Source organism: Aquarana catesbeiana, linkage group LG10, assembly GCF_042186555.1.
Source record: "Aquarana catesbeiana isolate 2022-GZ linkage group LG10, ASM4218655v1, whole genome shotgun sequence".
Taxonomy (NCBI): Eukaryota; Metazoa; Chordata; class Amphibia; order Anura; family Ranidae; genus Aquarana; species Aquarana catesbeiana.
In genome coordinates this window covers 220886935-220910298 of record NC_133333.1, presented here as the reverse complement: position 1 = coordinate 220910298, position 23364 = coordinate 220886935, and the positions used below count along the sequence as shown (strand labels likewise).

Genomic DNA, 23364 nt, shown 5'->3' with positions numbered 1-23364 from the left:
CCAGACAACACAGAGAATACAGCCTATGCATTCACCCAGACAACACGGAGAATACAGCCTATCCATTCACCCAGACAACACAGAGAATACAGCCTATGCATTCACCCAGACAAGGAGAATACAGCCTATCCATTCACCCAGAAAACACGGAGAATACAGCCTATCCATTCACCCAGACAACACGGAGAATACAGCCTATCCATTCACCCAGACAACACGGCGAATACAGCCTATCCATTCACCCAGACAACACGGAGAATACAGCCTATCCATTCACCCAGACAAGGAGAATAGAGCCTATCCATTCACCCAGACAAGGAGAATACAGCCTATCCATTCACCCAGACAATACAGCCTATGCATTCACCCAGACAAGGAGAATACAGCCTATGCATTCACCCACACAAAGAGAATACAGCCTATCCATTCACCCAGACAACACGGAGAATACAGCCTATCCATTCACCCAGACAACATGGAGAATACAGCCTATACATTCACCCAGACAACACGGAGAATACAGCCTATCCATTCACCCAGACAAAGAGAATACAGCCTATCCATTCACCCAGACAACACGGAGAATACAGCCTATCCATTCACCCAGACAACATGGAGAATACAGCCTATCCATTCACCCAGACAACACGGAGAATACAGCCTATCCATTCACCCAGACAAAGAGAATACAGCCTATCCATTCACCCAGACAACACGGAGAATACAGCCTATCCATTCACCCAGACAGGGAGAATACAGCCTATCCATTCACCCAGACAAAGAGAATACAGCCTATCCATTCACCCAGACAACACGGAGAAAACAGCCTATGCATTCACCCAGACAAGGAGAATACAGCCTATCCATTCACCCAGACAAAGAGAATACTGCCTATCCATTCACCCAGACAAGGAGAATACAGCCTATGCATTCACCCACACAAAGAGAATACTGCCTATCCATTCAGCCAGACAACACAGAGAATACAGCCTATCCATTCACCAGACAACACGGAGAATACAGCCTATCCATTCACCCAGACAATACAGAGAATACGGCCTATGCATTCACCCAGACAAAGAGAATACTGCCTATTCATTCACCCAGACAACATGGAGAATACAGCCTATCCATTCACCCAGACAACACGGAGAATACAGCCTATGCATTCACCCAGACAAAGAGAATACAGCCTATCCAATCACCCAGACAACACAGAAAATACAGCCTATCCATTCACCCAGACAAGGATAATAGAGCCTATCCATTCACCCAGACAAGGAGAATACAGCCTATCCATTCACCCAGACAATACAGAGAATACGGCCTATCCATTCACCCAGACAAAGAGAATACAGCCTATCCATTCACCCAGACAACACGGAGAATACAGCCTATCCATTCACCCAGACAACATGGAGAATACAGCCTATCCATTCACCCAGACAACACGGAGAATACAGCCTATCCATTCACCCAGACAACACGGAGAATACAGCCTATCCATTCACCCAGACAACACGGAGAATACAGCCTATCCATTCACCCAGACAACACGGAGAATACAGCCTATCCATTCACCCAGACAACACGGAGAATACAGCCTATCCATTCACCCAGACAACATGGAGAATACAGCCTATACATTCACAGCCAATGGAAAGAAAACCATTCTACCCCCAAAGAACCAGGTTGCAAAAGTCATTACTATTTTACATTATTCAGAAATGTTATTCACATTCATAGCTGGCCCTAGTTTCCCTTTAAAACAGGTCTGATGCTATTATTGTCGGATGGATGGGAATTCACAGTGTCTCGTATTTCACGTATTTATGAATATCCCACCTCATTTCACGGGTCCACAACGGTAGGAGAAGAAGCGCTACTGGCAACAGGCCGCAGTCGGAGTTCATACTTGTGCAAGTGTCTGTGAGTATTTACATCAAGCAGCGATTACAGAAAATGCTCTAGCAGCTTTAATCGCTACAAATTACATCCTCTGCCGTTCAGCAGAAATAATGCGGAACTCAAACAATATTTAATGAATTCACATGATACATCATATGGGAAATGCAGCATTAAATTATCATTATCATCTTGATGCGTTTAAAATGTTTAGTGCACTCTGGGAGCACCAAATGTATTCCAGCCGAGCGTGGAAATGGCAGTTGTGCATTAATTATTAACCCTTCATCCGCTTTGATGTCGGAACACTTTGCTGCTGAGATTTATGAAGGCAGAATGACGGTCAGATTCACCTCTTAAGGCCCAAACCTCGCCGCGGCACCAGAGTTTCTGTCCTGGTATATCCATATATCAGACATCATCTGGATTTTTTTAATACATGACATATTATGGAATGAGCCCCACAATAAAGCTCAGTGCTCAATCACATGATGCCATCAACGACACAATGGGGTTGATTTACTGAAGGCAAATAGATGGTGCACTTTGCAAAGTGTAGTGGCTCCAGATCTTAGCAAATGAGTTAAGCTTTACTTTGCAAAGAATACCGAATCATGTGCAAGGAAAATAAAACAGCATTTTTGCTTGCGCATGATTGGATGATGGCATTCTGCTCAGCAGTTTCTGCTCATTTACTAAGCTCTAGAGCAACTGCTCTTGCAGTGTGCAACTGTACTTTACAAAGTGCACAGTCAATTTGCCTTTAGTAAATCAACCCCAGTGTGTTTTTTCCACAAATTTGCAGATGAGATAACACAGGTTCAGGCCCCAGGTCATCTTTAGATGTCATCCTCAGGACAGTACTGATGCATTTTGTTCTTTTGACCATGAACACCTTGAGGTTGATTTACTAAAGGCAAATATACGCTGCACTTGGAAGTGCACTTCAAGTGCAAATGCTCTAGATCTGAGGGGAAGCTGAAATGAGAGGAAGCTCTGCTGATTTATATCATCTAAGCTCTGGAGCAACTGCACTTTGCAAAGTTCACAGTCTATTTGCCTTTAGTAAATCAGCCCTAGTATGTCTCCCTGCTATATGGTCTGTAGTGGCGTATGTGGAAAGGGAAGCTTCTGCCCTGCTGTGGTTGAGAATGTGACAGTAGTATTAGCAGAACCAGATACTGTGGGACATATTCATATTGGTGCAGTGTACAGCAATTGTTGGAAAAAAATGCTATGTGCACTAAGGCATTCAGTTTAGCACACCGTATCTGGCTTTGATTATAGGAATGTTTTGAGCCATCAGAAATGTCCAGTAATCGCATTTTAGGCTTGGTTTACATTTACATGTGTTTAATGTGTTTGCAAAGTGCAGAAACGCACCACAGACAGAATGGTGTGGTTTTGGCTTGGTCACGTGACTCCTGTTCCGTCTCATATTCCGATCCACGGCTAAAGTGGGAGGGGCCGAGATTTCCCCCTGACGTCAGCCAGGGGGGGTGTCACGTGACCACTCAGCCCCTCCTGCTGTAGCTCTGGATCGGAGTAGGAGAACGGTCGGGAGTCGGGAGTCATGTGATCGGCCTGACTATAGCTGTAAAAAGGTATTTACAGACTTCATTTTAATAAAACACTTAACCCCTAGCTCCCAACTGTCCCTAATTTGGAGGGACTGTCCCTGATTTGGAGCAATGTCCCTCTGTCCCTCTTTCCTCCTAATTTGTCCCTCATTTTGGTCTGATCTATATAGTTGTATATAAAATGCACTTTTTAGCTTTCAAAAAGTGTTTCACAGAGCTAAACCTTTCATCCAAATTCTAAATTGCTGCATTTGTAAATGTCAAAACCCAGTATAAAGCAATATTAGTGGTAAAAAAAAGCACTTATTTTTTATGTATAATTCTCCTTTAAGGGGGAATGGCAGAGGGTGTGCCCTATGCCTACATATATTTGCTAATAAGTGTCCCTCATTCCCATCTCAAAAAGTTGGGAGGTATGCTTAACCTGTGTGTTATGTCTAGATATAATAGAGGAGCTGCCAGTGACAATTTGTAATAATTTATTTTCTACTAATAGAGGCAGGAGGGGGTGGAGACAGAGACACAGACATGGAGCTGACAGGCAGGGAGGGAGGGGGTGAGGGGGACAGAGGAGAGCTGTGGATGACGGAGTCACGTAAACTGACCACGGTAATCAGGGCTCAGCAGCCATGATTATCGTGGTCAGTTCACAGAGGGGACACAGGAAGTAAGTGACAGGATCAGTCAGGTTTTGTACAGTTTAAAGAGGAGCAGATTAGACAGCACAAGCACTGTGCTGTTTAATCTGCTATAAGGGAACAGGATCTCTCTCTCTTTTTTTTTTTTTGGGTTACAAACACGTTAATAGAACTAATTAAGAATACTTAATAGGATATTATGGTGCAGATACATTTTCTTCTTTTTTAATGATGAACGTATGAGCAGATCTGTATTTAAACAACAACCACTAAGTGACCATCATATACATTGAGATAGAGGGTTATTCAATATCTTATGCCACGTACACACGGTCGGACTTTTCGGCTACAAAAGTCCGACAGCCCGTCCGACAGACTTTTGGCGGACTTGCGTCAGACTTTCTAACGAACGGACTTGCCTACATACGATCACACAAAAGTCTGACGGACTAAAATAAGGAAGTTGATAGCCAGTAGCCAATAGCTGCCCTAGCGTGGGTTTTTGTCCGTCAGACTAGCATACAGACGAGCGGATTTCTGGGTCCGGCATAGTTACAACGTAAAAATTTGAAGCATGTTTCAAATCTAAAGTCCGTCAGATTTGCGGCTGAAAAAGTCCGCTGAAAGTCCGGGGAAGCCCACACACGATCGGATTGTCAGCCAGCTTTGGTCCGTCGGCGTCCATCGGACTTTTGTAGTCGAAAAGTCCGACCGTGTGTACACGGCATTACACTACAAAACATTTCGAATCCAGATCCCTATTTCACTGCACAAGAACAACGTTTCGGACAAATGAGAATAGCTTCACACCGGCCAAGTTTTGTCTTAAGCTATCCATGGAATTTTTCTCGATTGCGCCTGATCTGTCCTATTGCACTCACAAGACTGTGTTTGGCTAAAGTGAAAGTTTGCAACCACTTTGCCGCCTCCCTACGTCTAGTAAATATAACGTCTCATATTCGCTGCTCGTTCCTAAAGCAAATGTTTCCGAATCCCACTATTAATAGCCAATTTAAGCTGAAGACGGAATTCAGGAAGAATATAACTGCATTTTAGAAATGCAATTTTTATTGAGCGGTTTTCTGTCAGATGGAGAAGAACAGGTGGCTAGTGGCTGCAGAGTCCCCGTGCTGTCCATGGTCCTGAAAAAGGCAAAGCTGCGCTTTCCCTTCCACCTTGACCAGGAAAGGCGGGAATTGCACACATTTGCAGTGTCGGATGAGCTACTGAGCCCTCCTGTGAGCCGCCCATAACCACAGCCTCACCTCCCACCACAGTACATGAGGAAGAACTGATTTATTATAATTATATTTATACATCTCAGGTAACATTTGTTACCTTTATGTGACAGATGTGCAGCGAATGTGAATTTTAGTCCATATTTTAACTAGCATGGGACGTGAAAGGATCCAGTTTAGCACACAATCTGATTTTGTCTGTCCTTGGAAGCTGCCGCTTTCTTTTTCTCTACATTCAATATGGTAATCATTTTTTCTGTTACATCATTAGTATTATTCATTTCTCTGGTTTATTAATTCATAATTGGTTTACGTTCGTGTAGAAATAGGAGTTGTGGTTCCGCAGCATAGAAAGTTATTTCCTGCCATCTCTTTTATTGGTATTTTAGGGAAGTTGATTGTATTCTCGGGGCTCATTTATACAATATATAAACATTTATCTCTCTCAGGGTTTGCAGAGTGCACTCATGTATGTAGATGTTAATCAGTGAGATGTCTGTGTATTTCTATGTGTGTTTTGTGCAATCAGACAGTGTAGTCTGTACTATGTGTGACCTGTATATGTCTACTGTGTGTGTATTGTGTATTATTACACAGGATTTATACACCGCAAACAGCTTGTGCATTACTTTACAATATAAGAGAGACAATACAGCAACAATACAATTCAATACAAGAGGGTTAGATGGGCCCTCCTCCTGGGAGCTTATAATCTAATAGGGAGGAGCAAGTGGAACAAAAGGTAACAACTGTGAGGGATGAACTGATGGGAGAAATAAAAGATTCAGTTATTAGCTGAAAGGTAGGATAGGCCTCCCCGAAGAGATTCGTTTTCAGGGATCGTCTAAAAGTGGACAGAGTAGGAGATAGCTGGACAGATTGGGGTAGAGAGTCCCAGAGGATGGGAGAGGCTCTGAAGAAGTGCTGGAGGCGAGCATGAGAGGAGGAGACAAAGGAGTCAGCGAGCATGAGGTCTTGAGAGGATCAGAGAGGACAGTTTGGGTGATATTAGGAGGGAAGATTGGTGATGTAGCTCAGGGCAGAGTTGTGAATGGCTTTGTATGATGTTGTTAATATTTAGCATTTTATTCGTTGGGCAATGGAAAGCCAGTGGAGGGATTGGCAGAGAAGGGTGGTGGACACTGAGTGGTTGGAAAGGTATATGAGTCTTGCAGTAGCATTCATGATAGACTGAAGGGGGAATAGCCTATGGAGACGTAGGCCTATGAGGAGGGAGTTACAATAGCCAAGGTGAGAGATAACGAGGGAGTGTGAATAAGTTGCTTAGTGGTTGCAATCGTTAAAAAGGGGTGTATTTTGGAGATGTTAATGTCTGTACTGTGTGTGTTTTACGTATGTACGTACTATGCTTTGCCCTGTGTATGTATGTACTGTGTATGTTCTGCATGTGTATGTACGAAGTGTGTTTTGCATATGTCTGAACTACGTGTGTTCTGTTTATGTATGTTTACTATGCTGTATTGTCACTGTAGTTTAGTGCAGGGCTCCACAAATCCCAGGCGCCAGGTCACCATGGCGATTAGAAATTGCGTCCTGGTGCCTGGGCTTTTTTCAGCCCATTATTTTTGCAGAGATGCACAATTTGTATCGCCTGAGGCCCAGGACATGCAGCTCTGGGCGCCAGGCAGGTAGTTTTTTTTCTACATTTAGAACCTCCAGGAGCTTGTCAGGTGGAAACATTTGGGTGGCTCCAATGCCGCCTGATTGCTTCCACACATGCGGGTAAAGTGCCCACCCCCCCTCGCTATGTATCTCAGGTTCCGCTTGCCTCCCCATCTTGTTCCTGACCTGGAAGCGACGTGTAGGACATCACTTTCGGGTACCTGTTGACAGTTTCCCTTAAAGAATGTAAATTGCATTTCATTCAGTAGAGCACAGGGGAGACATGCAGGGCCAAGCACATAAAATCCCCCCCCCCCTCCAAAAAAAAAAAATGTTGAGGCCCCCACGTACAAATGTAAACACACGCATTTTGGCACCTATGCAAGAAAATGTTGATTGCAATACACGTTACATATCGCCGCGCACGTGCACAAACTGCCCCCTAACTTTGTTAGATGGCTCCTACATTCAAAGCAGATCTGTCAAGCCCTGGTTTAGGGCCCCAGATGCATTTTGCTGCAATGACAACATCCATGGACAGTAGAAAAGTCTTGGATTTTTGTAGAACCTGGATGCATTGAGCTGCATACTACCTTCAAGTCTACACTGTCCTTCCAAAAATACAACACTGTGCAACACATCTACATGTGTCAAAGCAATGCACTTGATCACATTGATAATCTCTTTGGCAGTGTCTGGTCACTCACTGAGGCTGTGTTCAGAATGGAGAGAGTTCATTTCATGTTATTCATTGTCCATGCAAGGCCTTCATAAGCTGTTAGTTACAAACTACGGTTCTAGTGTTTCCTCTTGCCTTGCCTAACCAGAATCCACATCTCCATCCATCTCTTAAAGAAAAAAAAGGTTTAGTTTATTAAGCTATAACACATGTATTTGCCATAATAATTGACACTTCCAATCACATGACTGTTATTTTCAGCTCTCATTGGCTGAATAATAATATGGCTTAGTAAACTGAGCCCAAAGTTTGTAATCACAACATGTTAAATCTGGCTATACTCGATATACAGCTATACTCGCTATACTTTACTAGACAGGGCATATAGAAAAAGTGTGTGTAATATAATAGATGTATAGCTGTCTAATCCTCCAAATCTTGATATCTGATAGGCTACTTTCACACTTGGGCTGATGAGCGTTAGCACTAAAGCGCCGCTCGTTTTAGCTGCACTTTTCGAGCCGTTAAAAGCGCCTGTGTTGCGGCGCTACCGAATCGCTTTTAATGCACTTTGGAAGCGCTGCCTAGTCATTTCAATGGGCAGGGAATTTTGGGAGTGCTGTATACATCGCTCCCAAACCGCCCCATAGATGCTGCTTGTCGGACGTTTCAGAACGTCCCACAAGCGCACCGCCCCAGTGTAAAAAGTCACACTGAAATGAATGGGAGGCGGTTTTCAAGCGTTATTTAGAGGCAATTTCTAGCGCTAAAATACCTGAAAACCGCCTTAGTGTAAAGCATAAGGTGATATTTTTTGTAAACCTCACTGAAAAGTGGAAACGTAAGAAAGAGCGAAATCTTCCTGCAAATACTGTACAAGTTTCAAATATACTTCAAGGACTCATTGGGGTTGATTTACTAACGGCAAAGTGCAGCTGCTCCAGAGCTTAGTAAATAAGGGGAAACTGCTGACCTCCATCATCCAATCATGAGCAAGCAAAAATACAGTTTTTTTCTTTTCCTTGGATATGATTGGGTATTCTTTGTAAAGTGAAGCTTTACCTCATTTACTAAGCTCCTGGAGTAGCTGCACTTGCAATGTGTGCTGTCCATTTGCCTTTAGTAAATCAACCCCATTTTGTTTTACTGTGTAGTGAGGATGGCTTGGATAACCGTATAACTCTACAGATTTAACCACTTGCCCTCCGGAAGGTTTTACCCCCTTCATGACCAGGCATTTTTTGCTATTCTGCACTGCGTTACTTTAACTGACAAATTGCGCGGTCATGCAATGCTGTACGCAAATGAAATTTATATAATTTTTCACACAAATAGAGCTTTCTTTTAGTGATGGTATTTGATCACTACTGGAGTTTATTATTTTATTTTATTCTTCATTACATAAATGAAAAAAGACTGAACAGATTTGGGAAAGAAAATGTATTTTTTACTTTCTGCTATAAAACATAATCAATAAAAAAAATGTAAAAAAACAGATACGTGATCCAGCGCACAGCGCCCGCGCTGCCGCAGTAGATGTACGTGGGGCGACCGCTAAGCGGATAATAAATTAAAGAATCGCCATGACCAAACGTGCCACAGTCACTGTGGATATAGAGAAGCAGCCATGATATGATCTGACTAGTTGCCTGTTCCTTCCAAACCATCACAGACCAGAAATGGACAAGTTGATATGAGAATAATGAGCTCAGTTTAGTTAATGTCCTTTTTCTATACCCTCCAGGGAGGCACATGATTTCTGGGCCTTGTCTCTGCATAAAGGGACATGGAGCAAGGGGGGTGATTTACTAAAGGTAAATAGTCTGTGCACTGCAAGTGCAGTTGCTCTAGATCTGAGGGGAACATGCAAGGCAAATAAAAAAACTAAATTTTTTGGTTGCACATGATTGGATGATAGAAATCAGAAGAGCTTCCCCTCAGATCTAGAGCAATTGCACTTGCAGTGCACTTGAAGTGCACAGTATATTTGCCTTTAGTAAATCAACCCAAGGTGTTCATGGTCAAAAGAACAAAATGCATAAGTACTGTCCTGAGGATGACATCTAAAGATGACCTGGGATCTGAACCTGTGTTATCTCATCTGCAAATTTATGGAGAAAACACACTGGGGTTGATTTACTAAAGGGACATAGACTGTGCACTTTGTAAAGTACAGTTGCACTCTGCAAGAGCAGTTGCTCCAGAGCTTAGTAAATGAGCAGAAGCTCTGCTGACTCCCATCATCCAATCATGTGCAAGCAAACATGCTGTTTTTTTTTTTCATTTTCCTTGCATGTGATTGGATATTCTTTGCAAAGTGAAGATGTACCTCATTTACTAAGCTCTGGAGCAAATGCACTTTGCACAGTGGACAGTCTATTTGTCTTTAGTAAATTGACTTACAATATGATTTCTGTCCTTTGTTGTCCCTACTACTGTAGCTAATAATCACATTTTATAATGGGGCTGTGGTCATTCCTATAAATATATCAAGCCCAAGTCAGAGAGGCCTTTACTGCCATATTCACAATGAGTTTTTACCACTATAAAACACTAGATATGTTCTGTTCATTTACACCACAGACAGGAGCAATGCTGCCATCTTCATATTTATAGAACAGAAAGGCCCGTTTCACACTGGGGCGGTGAGGGCATCGGCGGTAAAACTGCGCTATTTTTAGCGCCGCTTTACCATCGTTTTAGCGGCGAAAAAGGGTTAAAACCGCCCGTAAAGCACCGCTACAGCGGCGCTATGCCGGCGGTATAGCCGCACTGCCCCATTGATTTCAATGGGCAGGAGCGGTGAAGGAGCTGAATACACCGCTCCTTCATCGCTCCAAAGATGCTGTTTGCAGGAGTTTTTTTTCTCTCCTGCCAGCGCACCGCTCCAGTGTGAAAGCCACACTGGAGATACAGCAGCGGCGGTTTCAGGTCGGTTTGCAGGCGCTATTTTTAGCGCAATAGTGCCTGCAAACCACCCCAGTGTGAAAGGGGCCAAAGGGATTTCACTGCTTTTATACTGACTGACTGTCCCATGTATTAAACATGTTATGGGGAGGCCTGAAGAGCAATGAGGTCCTCTGACATTGTGCTATGAAAATATTTAAAGTATTATTAAACCCAGGACCCTGCATTCACTATACCTGGTCTCCCACAGTACACAGAACATGGAAATGTAATTATTTTAGGACATTTAAACTGCTCAATACTTTATTTCATCAGCAATATATAGCATTCTGTGACTTCTTTGAGTGTCTGATTAAAGCGTGTAGGAGAAGTTTTCATTCCCCCACCATTGCTCTATGAGAATGCAGGACCCCTGACCCTCTGTTTGGACAGTGCTGATTGGCCCTGTGCTAATCACATGCTCTCTCCCAAGAAAAAAAAAAAATTCTCCAGCAATTCCAAACTCAGCATTTGCAGCCTGTCCCCTGGCTCTGTCAATATCAGGAGATACATTGGAGTCAGTGGAAGAAGGGGAGGATCAGAGAAGACAGGATGGAACAGCCTTTTTACACAATGCAGAGTATAAGGCCCCTTTCACACGAGGCGGACTCAGGTCTGCCAGCTCAGCGGGAGATCTCTCCGTTGATCTCCGCTGAGCCGGCAGATGACAGGTCCCTCTCTGCTTATGGAGGGATCGGACGAAAATGGACAGCATGTCCGTTTTCATCAGATCTCACCCGATCCGATAGCGACGGATCCGAACGTAGAGGCATCCGTCTAATTTTAGCGGATCGGACCGGGTCGGATGATAGCGGACATGTCTCCGCTGATATCCGTCGCTCCATAGGCTAACATGGAGCGCCCGTTCAGGTCCGCCGTCAAAACTGACAGGCGGACCTGAACGGTCCAATCACGTGAAAGGGGCCTAACAAGCATGCTTTACTGCATATACTGACTGATTTTATTGTTGTGGGTTTAGTAACACTTTAAGGATGTCGCCAATTGAAGATGACCACCTAATAGCAACCAATAGCAGTCTTGTATCTGATCTCACTACAGTGCATGGACATCCCATTGGCTGCTCCTGATTATTGTGCTTTGCACATCCTCACTGCTCTGAGAGCCAAAGGTGTCGTATTAATGGAAATATTTCATTAATTTCTGGCCTCCGATCTTCGCCGCGTTCGCTAATATACACAAATGTTCAGCAGTCACAGCCTCAGAGGAGATACACAATACTCCGTCTGGAGATAATCAGATCACTGAACAGGTAATTAAAGAGCTTCTGATGACTATATAAACCATCCGGCCTTTTCTTTAACCCCCGGAGATCCAGATCTATAACATTGTATTTTGGCAGCATTGGAGCAGACGGTGAGTTCAAGGAGTGACGGCAGAAGGTGCTGCAGCCGCCAGGTACCTTCTCACACTAATCCCTCCCTGGGGGTGTCGGGGTCCAGAAGGCGGATTATCTAATAATCATCTGGCCTCTCATCTGTTCCCATCATTTTCTTTCTTCTGAACCTTATATAAAGAGCCATCTTGGCTGCGCTGTGCCCGCACATTATCCCATTGCAGGGATGTAATCTTTGAGCCTTCTGATGAGGAGTACTGAAATAAAATGGCACTCTCTGATTCTCCTTGGCGGTGCTGGCTCACAAGGCGGTGTCCACACATTTCTGGATGGAGCTGGAGCCAAACTAAGAAAAACATGTTTATGATGCCGAAGGGAGCGGCAGAACGCTGTGATTTTCTGGCTGCGGGTGAACAATGTAACAGCTCTGGTTTGGATGCCAAGATTTAATGGGTTGTAAAAATGGGAAGAAGAATATAATGAAATGGTTCTGGGAACTCAACACCCCCCACCAAACGCAGGGCAAAACTCAGGATGTTCCTCATCCGCGTCAGCCAAGAGCCCAAGAGGCCTGCCGACTCGGAGGAGACGTCATTTCATGTGACGAGTGTGAACACAACAAGAGCAATTATGGAATAAGGACTCGGAAATGTCTTCACTAAATGACTAAATCCTGCAGGCGGTTTACAGTGCCGCTTCACCGTTCTGTGCAGCAACGAGGACCAAGAAAAAAACATTTCCTTGGTAAACACAGAGGGGGAGATTTACTAAAACTGAAGCACACAAAATCTAGTGCATAGTAACCAATCAGCTTCTAACTTTAGCTTGTTCAATGAAGCTTTGACAATAAAACCTAAAAGTGGATTGGTTACTATGCACAGCTGCACCAGATAAATAAATCTCCCCCAAAGGGACTTTCAAGGGACTGTCTACACATTAGGGATGAAGGGAGCATATAAAAGATAAGAATTAGGTATTCATCGATATATCGTTTGCTGAAAGATATCGGCCGAAAATAGGTTTTTCTGTGTTTTGCCGAAAGAAAAAAAAAAAAGTGCCGATAATGGCATGCTGCGTTCCATTGACTTTAATGCAAAATCACATCCCATTGGCCTCAGTGCAAAAATGCCCCCTATCGACTGCAATGCAAAATTGGCCCCTATTGACTTCAATGCAAAATCCCATCCCATTGTCTTCAATGCAAAATTGCGTCCCATTGTCCTCAATGCAAAAATGACCCCTATTGACTCCAATGCAAAATTGCGTCCTATTGACTTCAATGCAAAATCACCTCCCCACTTCACTGCAAAATCACCTCCCATTGGCTTTAATGCAAAATAGTGCCCCATTGACTTCAATGCAAAATAGTGTCCCATTGACTTCAATGCAAAATTGCGTCTTATTGACTTCAATGCAAAATCGTGTCCCATTGACTTCAATGCAAAAACACCTATTGACGTCAATGCAAAATTGCGTCCCTTTGACTTCAATGCAAAAACCCCCCTATTGACGTCAATGCAAAATTGCGTCCCATTGACTTCAATGCAAAAATTTTCCCTATTGACATCAGTGCAAAATCGTGTCCCATTGACTTCAATGTAAAACTGCCCCCTATTGATGTCAACGCAAAATCGCGTCCTATTGACTTCAAAGCAAAAACGCCCGCTATTGACATCAATGAAAAATTGCCTCCCATTCACTGCATTGCAAATTCATGTCCCATTGACTTCAATGCAAAATCACGTCCCATTGATTTCAATGTGAAATTGCATCCCATTGACTTTAATGCAAAAACACCAGCTACATTAATTACATTTTAAAAACCATTTTTAAAAACTGTCCGTTTTGGTTTCGGTTTTCGGCCAAGTGCATCCTGAATTTTCTGGTTCGGCACGGGAATTTTCATTTCGGTGCACCACTAATAAGAATTTCAGGAACCTTCTATACAGTGTCACATATGTAGGATAAGTGGAGTGGCGCTCACAATCAGTGTCTCCAGGGAGGGCAGAGCTGATTGCCACATTTATCCACCACAGAATATGTGTGTGGCTGGGGGAGGAGGATACGGATGACGGTGGTATTGCCAGTGCTGAAAGCCAGGCGGATCCATCCTACCATTCTTGTGCTGGATGGCAGCTGCTAGAGCAGGACCGAGCTAAATTTTCATTTAGGTCAGGAATACAGCAATCAGAAAAGGGATTATGTCCACAAATCCGAGCGCTCCGCTGAAGGAGAAGCTTATGTTCTGCCGGATTGTTCCATTACCAACATGCGCACATTCTGCAACTCAACACAAGCGCTCAGTAATAAGATAGCAGCGGTCTGCGGGAGCAAGGGACAAACAAAATGCCAACAGATAAATAATAGAGCCAAAACTAATAAACAGGCAAGAGATGCAATAAAATCCATAAAACCGATACCTCCAATAATGATCCTCGGCGATATTTGTCATTAACAGACGGTGGACTGCGGATGTATCCCGTCTACACAATGGATATATACAAATAACGCTCTCACCGCCTCCGGTATCACAATAACATTGATAGAGAGACCACATTCTTAACGTTCCATCCGCCTCGTGATGGGTAAACTGCACCAGAAGCAACAAAATATTACTCTGCATTAGTCTGGAAAGAGTAATAAAAGGCAAAACGTGATCAGCTAATATGGGGAGATGTTGAGGAGCTCAGTAAACACAACACATAGAAAGTGTTCATTAATGGTGCCTCACACCATCAGAATGGGGACATATCTTCCAGCATAGAGCCGGCTGGGATTACTGTGATTGTGGAACATAGTTGGAGGTTCTGATGATGCAGCAACTTTGGGTTCAAAATGATCTGATCACAACAATACTAAAAAGAATGTTTTGTGGGAAACCCAGGAAGACCCAGAAATAAATCAGCAAATACAAACTGGGTACATTTCACAGCCGTCTATGGCGAGGGCCTGGGGACCCGCCAACAACTTCCAGGGTGCAAAACCAAGAATTACTGGCAGTAGAAGTACAGTGGTCAGGAGAATGCAATGTTTAACACAATACCCAAAGCACAGCAGTCAAAAGTTTGTAACATACAGCACATCATTCATAGAACAGGAGTATGTAGCGTATAGCACAGTGTTCAAAGAACAGACATGAGGAGTATACAACATACAGTACAGTATACAAAGAAACACGGTCTGGAGTATATGAAGTAAAGCGCATCATACATAGAACAGCAGTCAGGAGTGTGTAATGTACTGCATTGCATATAGAGAACAGCCAGCAGGAGTATGTAACGTACAGCACAGCATAAAGAAAACAGTGGTCAGGAGTATGTAATGTACAGCATAGCATAAAGAGTACAGTGGTCAGCAGTATGTAAAGTACACCAAAGTATAAAGAGCACAGCTGTCAGGAGTATTCAATATACAGCACAGAGTACAGGGGTCAGGAGTATGCAATGTACAGCAGAGTAAATCAGTCAGGAATATGTAACATACAGTACAACAGAGTCCAATGTTCACATGCATAAAAATTACAGCACAGCTTACAGAATACAGGGGTCAAACGCATGTAATGTACAGAACTACATACAGTGTACAGCGGTCAGGAGTATGAAATGTACAGCAGATTAAATCAGTCAGGAATGTGTAACATACAGTACAACAGAGTACAGTGTTCATGACTATATAATTTACAGCACAGCTTATAGAATACAGGGATCATGAGTATGTAATGTACAGATGGCACACAGCAGCCAGGAGTATGCAATGTACAGTACAACATACACAGTACAGAGTTCAAGCATATGTAACATACAACACAGCATACAGAGTACAGTGGTTATTAGTATGTTACATCTATCACAATGCACATTGATCAGGATTATGTAAACAGTGGTCATGAGTATGTAACATATAGCACAGTATACGGAAAGCAGAGGCCATGAGTATGTAATGTACAGCACAATGTACCGAGAACAGTGGTTAGGATTATCTCTTGGGCAGCCCAGAATACAGAGTACAGTTAGGCTTGCCACCTGTCCGGGACTCACCCGCACAGTCCGTGTTTTGAATCATGTGTCCGGGTGTCAGGCAGACTGAAACCCGGACACATTAATCAGACTGGGCTGTGGCTCCCCAAGTAACCAAAATAGTTACACACAAATCTGTTGCCATCCGGGAGCTGTTGGCAGATGTCTGGGGGCAGGTTCGGCATCACTGGGGGGGGCAAGGCAATGATGTCAGCAAGAGCAATTTGACCACACCCACCGTTCACTGCAGCATGCTATGTGCACCGCATTACTACTCTCCTTGGGACACTCAAAGGTGTCCCAGGCCACTAAAGTGTTCAGGTTTGGCTTGAAGAAAAGGTGGCAACCCTAAGTACAGTGGTAAGGGGTATGCAACATAAAGCACCGCATACAAAGTAGAGTGAACAAGGGTATTTAACACACAGAGTACCTGTAGTACCCACTAAGCCGCCCCTTAATCCATAGTTTCTCTCTCCTGCAGTCACAACTACCTTCAAACCCAGAACATGCAGCATCACTTATCCCTGTCTCCCCAAAACACATCTATCTCCCCCCAACCTTTTGAGGTTATATCTCCCTCCTGATTACTTTCCTGTTTGCAGGATAATGTGTTACGGCAGGCAAGCAGAGAAGCATGCTGCAAAAACCCCTCCCAGACCTTGGAAGCAGGGCAGCTCTTGGTGCACATAAAGGCGTTCTTCAAGGCCTCCCAGTCATATAATGAGGAAGATCCTGAGAGGTTCCTTTGCCCATGGAATGCTCTGATAGTGAGGTCACTACGAGGACTCTGCAGGGCAGTGGGGGACAGGGCCAACAACATTGACAAAACCTTGCAGGGACTCCCTTGTAGTAGTAATACTAAATTAGCTGTGCAGTAGTGGCTAACCTACTGACCTAGGGCTCAGTAGGACCTCAGGCACCCGGGCCTAGAAGTACTCCCTGGTAGTGAGCAAACACAGCGACGGTCCAATAAAATCCCCTTTAGATGACTGCAGGTTTCCACCAAGATGGTTTTTGAGGGGTCAGCAGAGGTCACTGTGAGGTTGATTTACTAAAGGTAAATAGACTGTGCACTTTGCAAAGTCCAGAGTTTGGTAAATGAGGTAACGCTTCACTTTGCAAAGAATACCCATTCATATGCAAGGAAAAAAAAACAAAAACAGCATTTGTGCTTGCACGTGTTTGGATGATGGAATTCATCAGAGCTCCCCCTCATTTACTAAGCTCTGGAGCAATTGTACTTTGCAAAGTGCACAGTCTATTTGCTTTTAGTAAATCAATCCCTGTGTGTCCACAGATATACAGTTATTTTTAGGGCTGCAATCATCTGATGTCTATGGTGCGGTTTATTTGTCTTTGCATAGTGACAGCGAAAAGATGGGATGAGATCCAGAAATCACAGCAACATTCTGAGCAAACAGACATACTCCGAGACAATGTAATAATAGTATGAATTATCAGGATACAGCAGGTGACAATCACTAAACTAAGTATTTCCATCACTGCCTTGTACTCCAATATTTACAATAAATAAATAACATAAAAAATATTATCAGACAGATCAGCTAAATTCAGCTCATTATGTTAACGTTAATTTACAAAGATTTTTTATGCGTGTTTACTTTCACTGCCGTCTGGTGATATCTGTGAGGCTGTGGGGTTGATTTGGTAAAACTGGTGTACACAGATTCTGGTGCAGCTGTGCATTGTAACCAATCAGCTTCCAGGTTTTATTGGCAAAACTTAACCGCTTGCCGACCAGTGCACGATGATATACGTCGGCACAATGGCACTGCTGCGCAAATGGGCGTACAGGTACATCCCCTTTACGCCCGCCGCGTGCTCCGTGACCGTGCCCGCGGGACCCGCGGACTCGATGTCCACCAGTGTCCCACGATCGTGCCATGGAGTGGCAGAACGGGGAGATGCCTATGTAAACAAGGCATTTCCCCATTCTGCCTAGTGACAGGACAGAGATCACTGCTCTCTGTCATCGGGAGCAGTGATCGCTGTCATGTCCTAGGTTGCCCATCCCCCCACGGTTAGAATCACTCCCTAGGACACTCTTAACCCCTTGATCACCCCCTAGTGTTTAACCCCTTCCCTGCCAGTGTCATTTACACAGTAATCAGTGCATTTTTATAGCACTGATCGCTGTATAGATGACAATGGTCCCAAAATAGTGTCAAAAGTGTCTGATGTGTCCGCCATGTCACAGTCACGATAAAAATTGCAGATCGCCGCCATTACTAATAAAAATAATGATAATAATAAAATGCCATAAATCTATCCCCCCTTTTGTAGACGCTATAACTTTTGCACAAACCAATCAATATACGCTTATTGCGATTTTTTTTTACCAAAAATATGTAGAAGAATACATATCGGCCTAAACCAAGGAAAAAAATTTTTTTTATATATTTTTGGGGAATATTTATTATCGCAAAAAGTAAAAAATATTGTTTTTTTTTTTTTCAAAATTGTCCCTTTTTTTGTTTAGAGCGCAAAAAATAAAAATCGCAGAGGTGATCAAATACCACCAAAAGAAAGCTCTATTAGTGGGAAAAAAGGGACGTCAATTTTGTTTGGGTGCAACGTCGCACGACCGTGCAATTGTCAGTTAAATCGACGCAGTGCTGTACTGCAAAAAGTGCTCTGGTCAGAAAGGGTGTAAATTCTTCCAGGGCTGAAGTGCTTAAAGTGTCACTAAACCCACATCACAAAAAACTATCATTAAATTCTGAATTACATGCTGTTCATACTCAGTCACTATGAGATTTGTTTTCTGTATTCTGCAAAAAAACCTGGTTGATCCTGCTGCTGCTCTCTGTTTCCTCCTCCTGTTCATGTCCCCAATGCAGTTGGGGATTTTGCAGAGCAGTGTTGGCAGCTCTGCACATGCTCAGTGAGTTTCTATGCTGAGCATTCCCTCCCTCTAGCTAGAATACTAACTTGTGAGATAAAGACAAGAAATAGAAGCTTGCAGGGGATAAACAAACATTTTATGTGAAAAATAATAACTGCTCGCCCCATCATGTGTATGTGTGTGAGCGGAACATTTCAATGAGGCGTTTTTGTGAGATAAAGGAAGCCACAGTTACAATTCTTCAGACATCTTAGTGAATTGACTCTCACAATAGCATTTCCCTTCCGCCATCTCGGTGAGTGTCCTCACCATGCCGAGAGCACAATTTACTGGCAGATTACTATCATCTGCTCCTCGTGGCTGGGCATCAAGGCTTATTTAAAGTAAATTGCAGCAGAGAAAGCTGTTGGACATATAAAATGAACATCAAAGGCCTAATACAGCTATAAAAATGTTGATTCGTTGCTTGTGTGTGGGTGGTTGGAGGTGCATCTATAGTGAGCGATCGCATGAAATCCCTAATCCTTCGAAGGGATGCATCTACTTCTATCAATGAGATACTATCTTGGTAAGGATAATTATGAAGAAGAGACTAGGCACATATACAGGGAAATCAGCAAAACAACCGCTCGCAAAAGATGCTGGCCTTGCAGCTCATTGGTTGGAGCATTACGAAAGGACTTTTGAGTGGTTGGTTGCTGCTCTGATATCAATGGTTGTGTAAATCTGAAAGACTATAAAACCTGCAGACAATGTGCAAACTCCTGGAAAATCATGCTTTTAGTTTCAATGTGCCCACCAAATCTCTCCCTATCCTTTCCAATTTATAAAATGAAAATAGCAGAAGCAGTGATGCAGAAATAATGCATACAAAATGCCGAAAAATATACTCGGGGAAAAAAAAGATTCACCTTAATCTGTTTCAGTCTTTCTTCCTTTATAAAGACCAGAGTACACCCAGTTTAGGAAGGAGAAAATTATTGCAAAATAGCTTTGCACAGTGGCAATATCGTAGCCAATGAGGTTTATCCAAGGTGCGATTATTGCTAATTGAAAACCCTTCCCAATACCTCCTCGCTTGAAATATAGTTGACGCTGGCAATTTTTGACAGCCTCTAAAGAGACTGAAAAAAAAAAACTAAACAAAATGATCACATTTTTTTTTTTTTGTGAAAAAAAAGTTCATCTATATCCATAGCAGGCAGTGCAACTGTATGGGACCCAGGGGCACAGAGAGCCCGGGGCTGTCTGGCCACACACTGATTTATACAGGTATCTACAGCATTTGGTAAAAACAATTTAATGACATGAAGGTATACTGTATACATGTAGATGTAACCCCAAACACTAAAATAAAGCATATTAATGCAAATTCAAAAGTCATCTTCAATAACTCTAATGCCCCGTACACACGATAGGATTTTCCGATGGAAAATGGGCGATAGGACCTTGTTGTCGGAAATTCTGACCGTGTGTGGGCTCCATCACACATTTTCCATAGGAATTTCCGACACACAAAGTTTGAGAGCAGGCTATAAAATTTTCAGACAACAAAATCCGTTGTCGGAAATTCCGATCGTGTGTACACAAATCCGACAGACAAAGTGCCACGCATGCTCAGAATAAATAAAGAGATGAAAGCTATTGGCTACTGCCCCGTTTATAGTCCCGACGTATGTGTTTTACGTCACCGCGTTCAGAACGATCGGATTTTCCGACAACTGTGTGTGACCGTGTGTATGCAAGACAAGTTTGAGCCAACATCCGTCGGAAAAAATCCATGGATTTTGTTGTCGGAATGTCCGATCAATGTCCGACCGTGTGTACAGGGCATAAGACTACAGCTTTTATTAAATTACTTTCTGGTGATCCTGCCAAGAAGATTCCTTATTCATTGTTATAGGGTGACAACCCGTCTTACACCATTATCAAATTCATTCCTGGTGTAGACTACAAGTAGCTGTGGAGACACCCAAGGTGTGGGCATAGTCCGCATCGCCATCAGGAAACCCACCCTGAGCCCTGGTGCCCACCAGTGCAGCTTTGAAATTGTGCTTCTTGTGATTTTAAAGCCCCAGATCAGTGCGATTTGGATCAGCGATTTCATTGCGGCTTGCAACTTAATGAACCCCTTCTGGACTGCCCCGCACAAATATACTGTGGCAGGGTGGCCCTCCTGTCCGAAATCACATACCTGTACGTGATTTCGTGCACCGGGTTTGGGGCGCATGCGCGAGGGCCGCCGGTGACCCACTCCCGCTGTGATTGGACACAGCAGGAGCCAATTAGCGGGTCCAACGGACCTGATGTTCACCGGCATCCAAGATCGTTCTCAGGAGAGACAGAATGGGGGTCTTCCTATATAAACAAGGCAGACCGCCGTTCTGTGAAAAGGGAAGGTGGAGATTTTGTGTTTCTGCTAAGCAGGAACACAGATCTCTTTCTCGCCTCCCCCTGTCAAAGAACCTCCCACAGTTACCAAGCATTACCTAGGAGCACATTTAACCCTTTGATCATCCCTGATGTTATCCCCTTCCCTGCCAGTGTTATTGGTACAGTAGACAAAGTAGAAAAAATAACAGCACGCCAACATCCATCCAACAGGATTATTGAAACACTGCCACCAGGACTGTAAGAATGGACCAAGGGGTACCCCTTGGTCCGTTCTTATAGTCCTGTGGCAGTCTTTCAATAAACCTGTTGGACAGATGTTGGTGTGCAGCTATTTTTACTAGTTGGTCTACATGTTCACAGTTGTGAGCTGGAGCTAGCATCCAGCCCTTCCTTTATGGTGGATTATCATACCCACCTGGAGCAGCGATCCGTTTCATTGTTCATTTGTACAGTGACAGTGCATTTTTTTTAGCACTGATCACTGTACTGGTGTCACTGGTCCCCAAAAAGTGTCACTTAGTGTCAGATTTGTCCGCTGCAATGTCACAGCCCCGCTAAAAATTGCTGATTGCCGCCATTACTAGTAAAAACAATTAAAAAAAAAATTCCATAAATCTATCCCGTAGTTTGTAGACGCTATAACTTTTGCATAAACCAATCAATATTTACTTATTGAGATTTTTTTTACCAAAAATATGTAGCAGAATACATATTGGCCTACATTTATGAAGAAATTAGATTTTTTACTTTTTTTTATATTGGGAATGTTTTATAGCATAAAGTAAAAAATCGTTTTTTTTCTTTCAAAATTGTAGTTTTTTTTGGTTTATAGCGCAAATAATAAAAACTGAAGAGGTGATCAAATACCACCAAAAGAAAGCTCTATTTGTGGGAAAAAAAAGACATCGATTTTATTTGGGTGCAGTGTCGCACAACCGCGCCATTGTCAGTTAAAGTAATGCAGCGCCATATTGCAAAAAATGGCCTGGTCATGAAGGGGGTAACACCTACCGGGGCTGAAGAGGTTAAACAGAAGTCAATCCAAGTCACAATGGAATCGCAGAAAAGTAGTGCAGGGACATTTTTCAAACTTGCTGTGACTTGAGTCGCAATGATTTGAACAGTTCCTATGTCAAAAGTAGGGTGTGAAATGCAAATTGCATTGGTGTGAACAAGGGCTGAGAGATGCCATGCAGCCATGGCATTGTGTGTAGGAAATGTCAGTAAAGAGGCTGCAGGAGATGAGGATAAGGGACCAGGATTCTATAAAAAACATGATTGTTTATGATAAAAAGCACACAGAGAAAACTAAACATCATGCAGTTGGAGTTTACATCTACATTGTTGTTTTGCTCTCAGGCCCCATTACATGCAGTTACGTCTCTGGTCTCTAGGAAAGGCAAAATCTCCGTGTTTTTTTTTTTTTTTTTTTTCAACCTCAATCAAAATACAGCGAAAGCAAAGCCTGGAAATGTCCCAGAGCAGCTTTATAAATGAGCAGAACCCTCTGAGATGATTTATATGATATATATTATAGAATAAAAGCAATATTCATTCTTTTGTAGACAGGCCCCTGCAGAGAGTGCATACAATGAAGGAAGGACAATGATGGGTAAGATGCCGGCTGACACCCTGGCCGCCCGTACATCATATGCAGTGTGATGTCCGCTTTGCAGACAGAAAACAGATTCCTCCCCACCATCCTTCATTATTTAATTCGTCTCCAATATGTCGGTGTTGAGTGCCAGGCTGGGGTCATCCCAGTGCCAGCTCGCGCCATCTGCTGACCCGTCACTTGCAGTCACTGTCCGCGGCACGGAAAGGAGGAGACAGGCTGCGTCTGGCACTCTGCGGCCACTGCCCCGTCACTGGCCATCCGCGTCCCACTCTGGCAAGGCTCGCTCATTGGCTGCTCGGACATGGTACGAGATGTCACTTCACACATAGGTGACAGAACTGTATTCGATTACAACGTGATTAGTATGTATGAAGGAGAGAGGCCGGTCACAGCTTCAATCTGTTAACCAGCAGCTTTATATCCCAATATAGAGGCCCGAAATAGTGGAAAGACGTCCCTGTGATCTACGTACAGGCAGCGCATGAGAAGAATCATGATTTTTATTAT

General features: G+C 43.4%; 1 protein-coding gene and 1 non-coding gene across 13 annotated transcripts in view; one reads left to right on the top strand and one right to left on the bottom strand.

Annotated features, from left to right (window-relative positions):
• NTM (neurotrimin) overlaps positions 1 to 23364 on the bottom strand; it is a 1068699-nt gene that overhangs the window by 381380 nt on the left and 663955 nt on the right. The gene's annotated exons all lie outside the window — the stretch shown is intronic.
• On the top strand, positions 19835 to 19969 carry LOC141111540 (U4 spliceosomal RNA). The gene has a single exon (XR_012236436.1). It is a non-coding gene; the product is annotated as a U4 spliceosomal RNA (small nuclear RNA).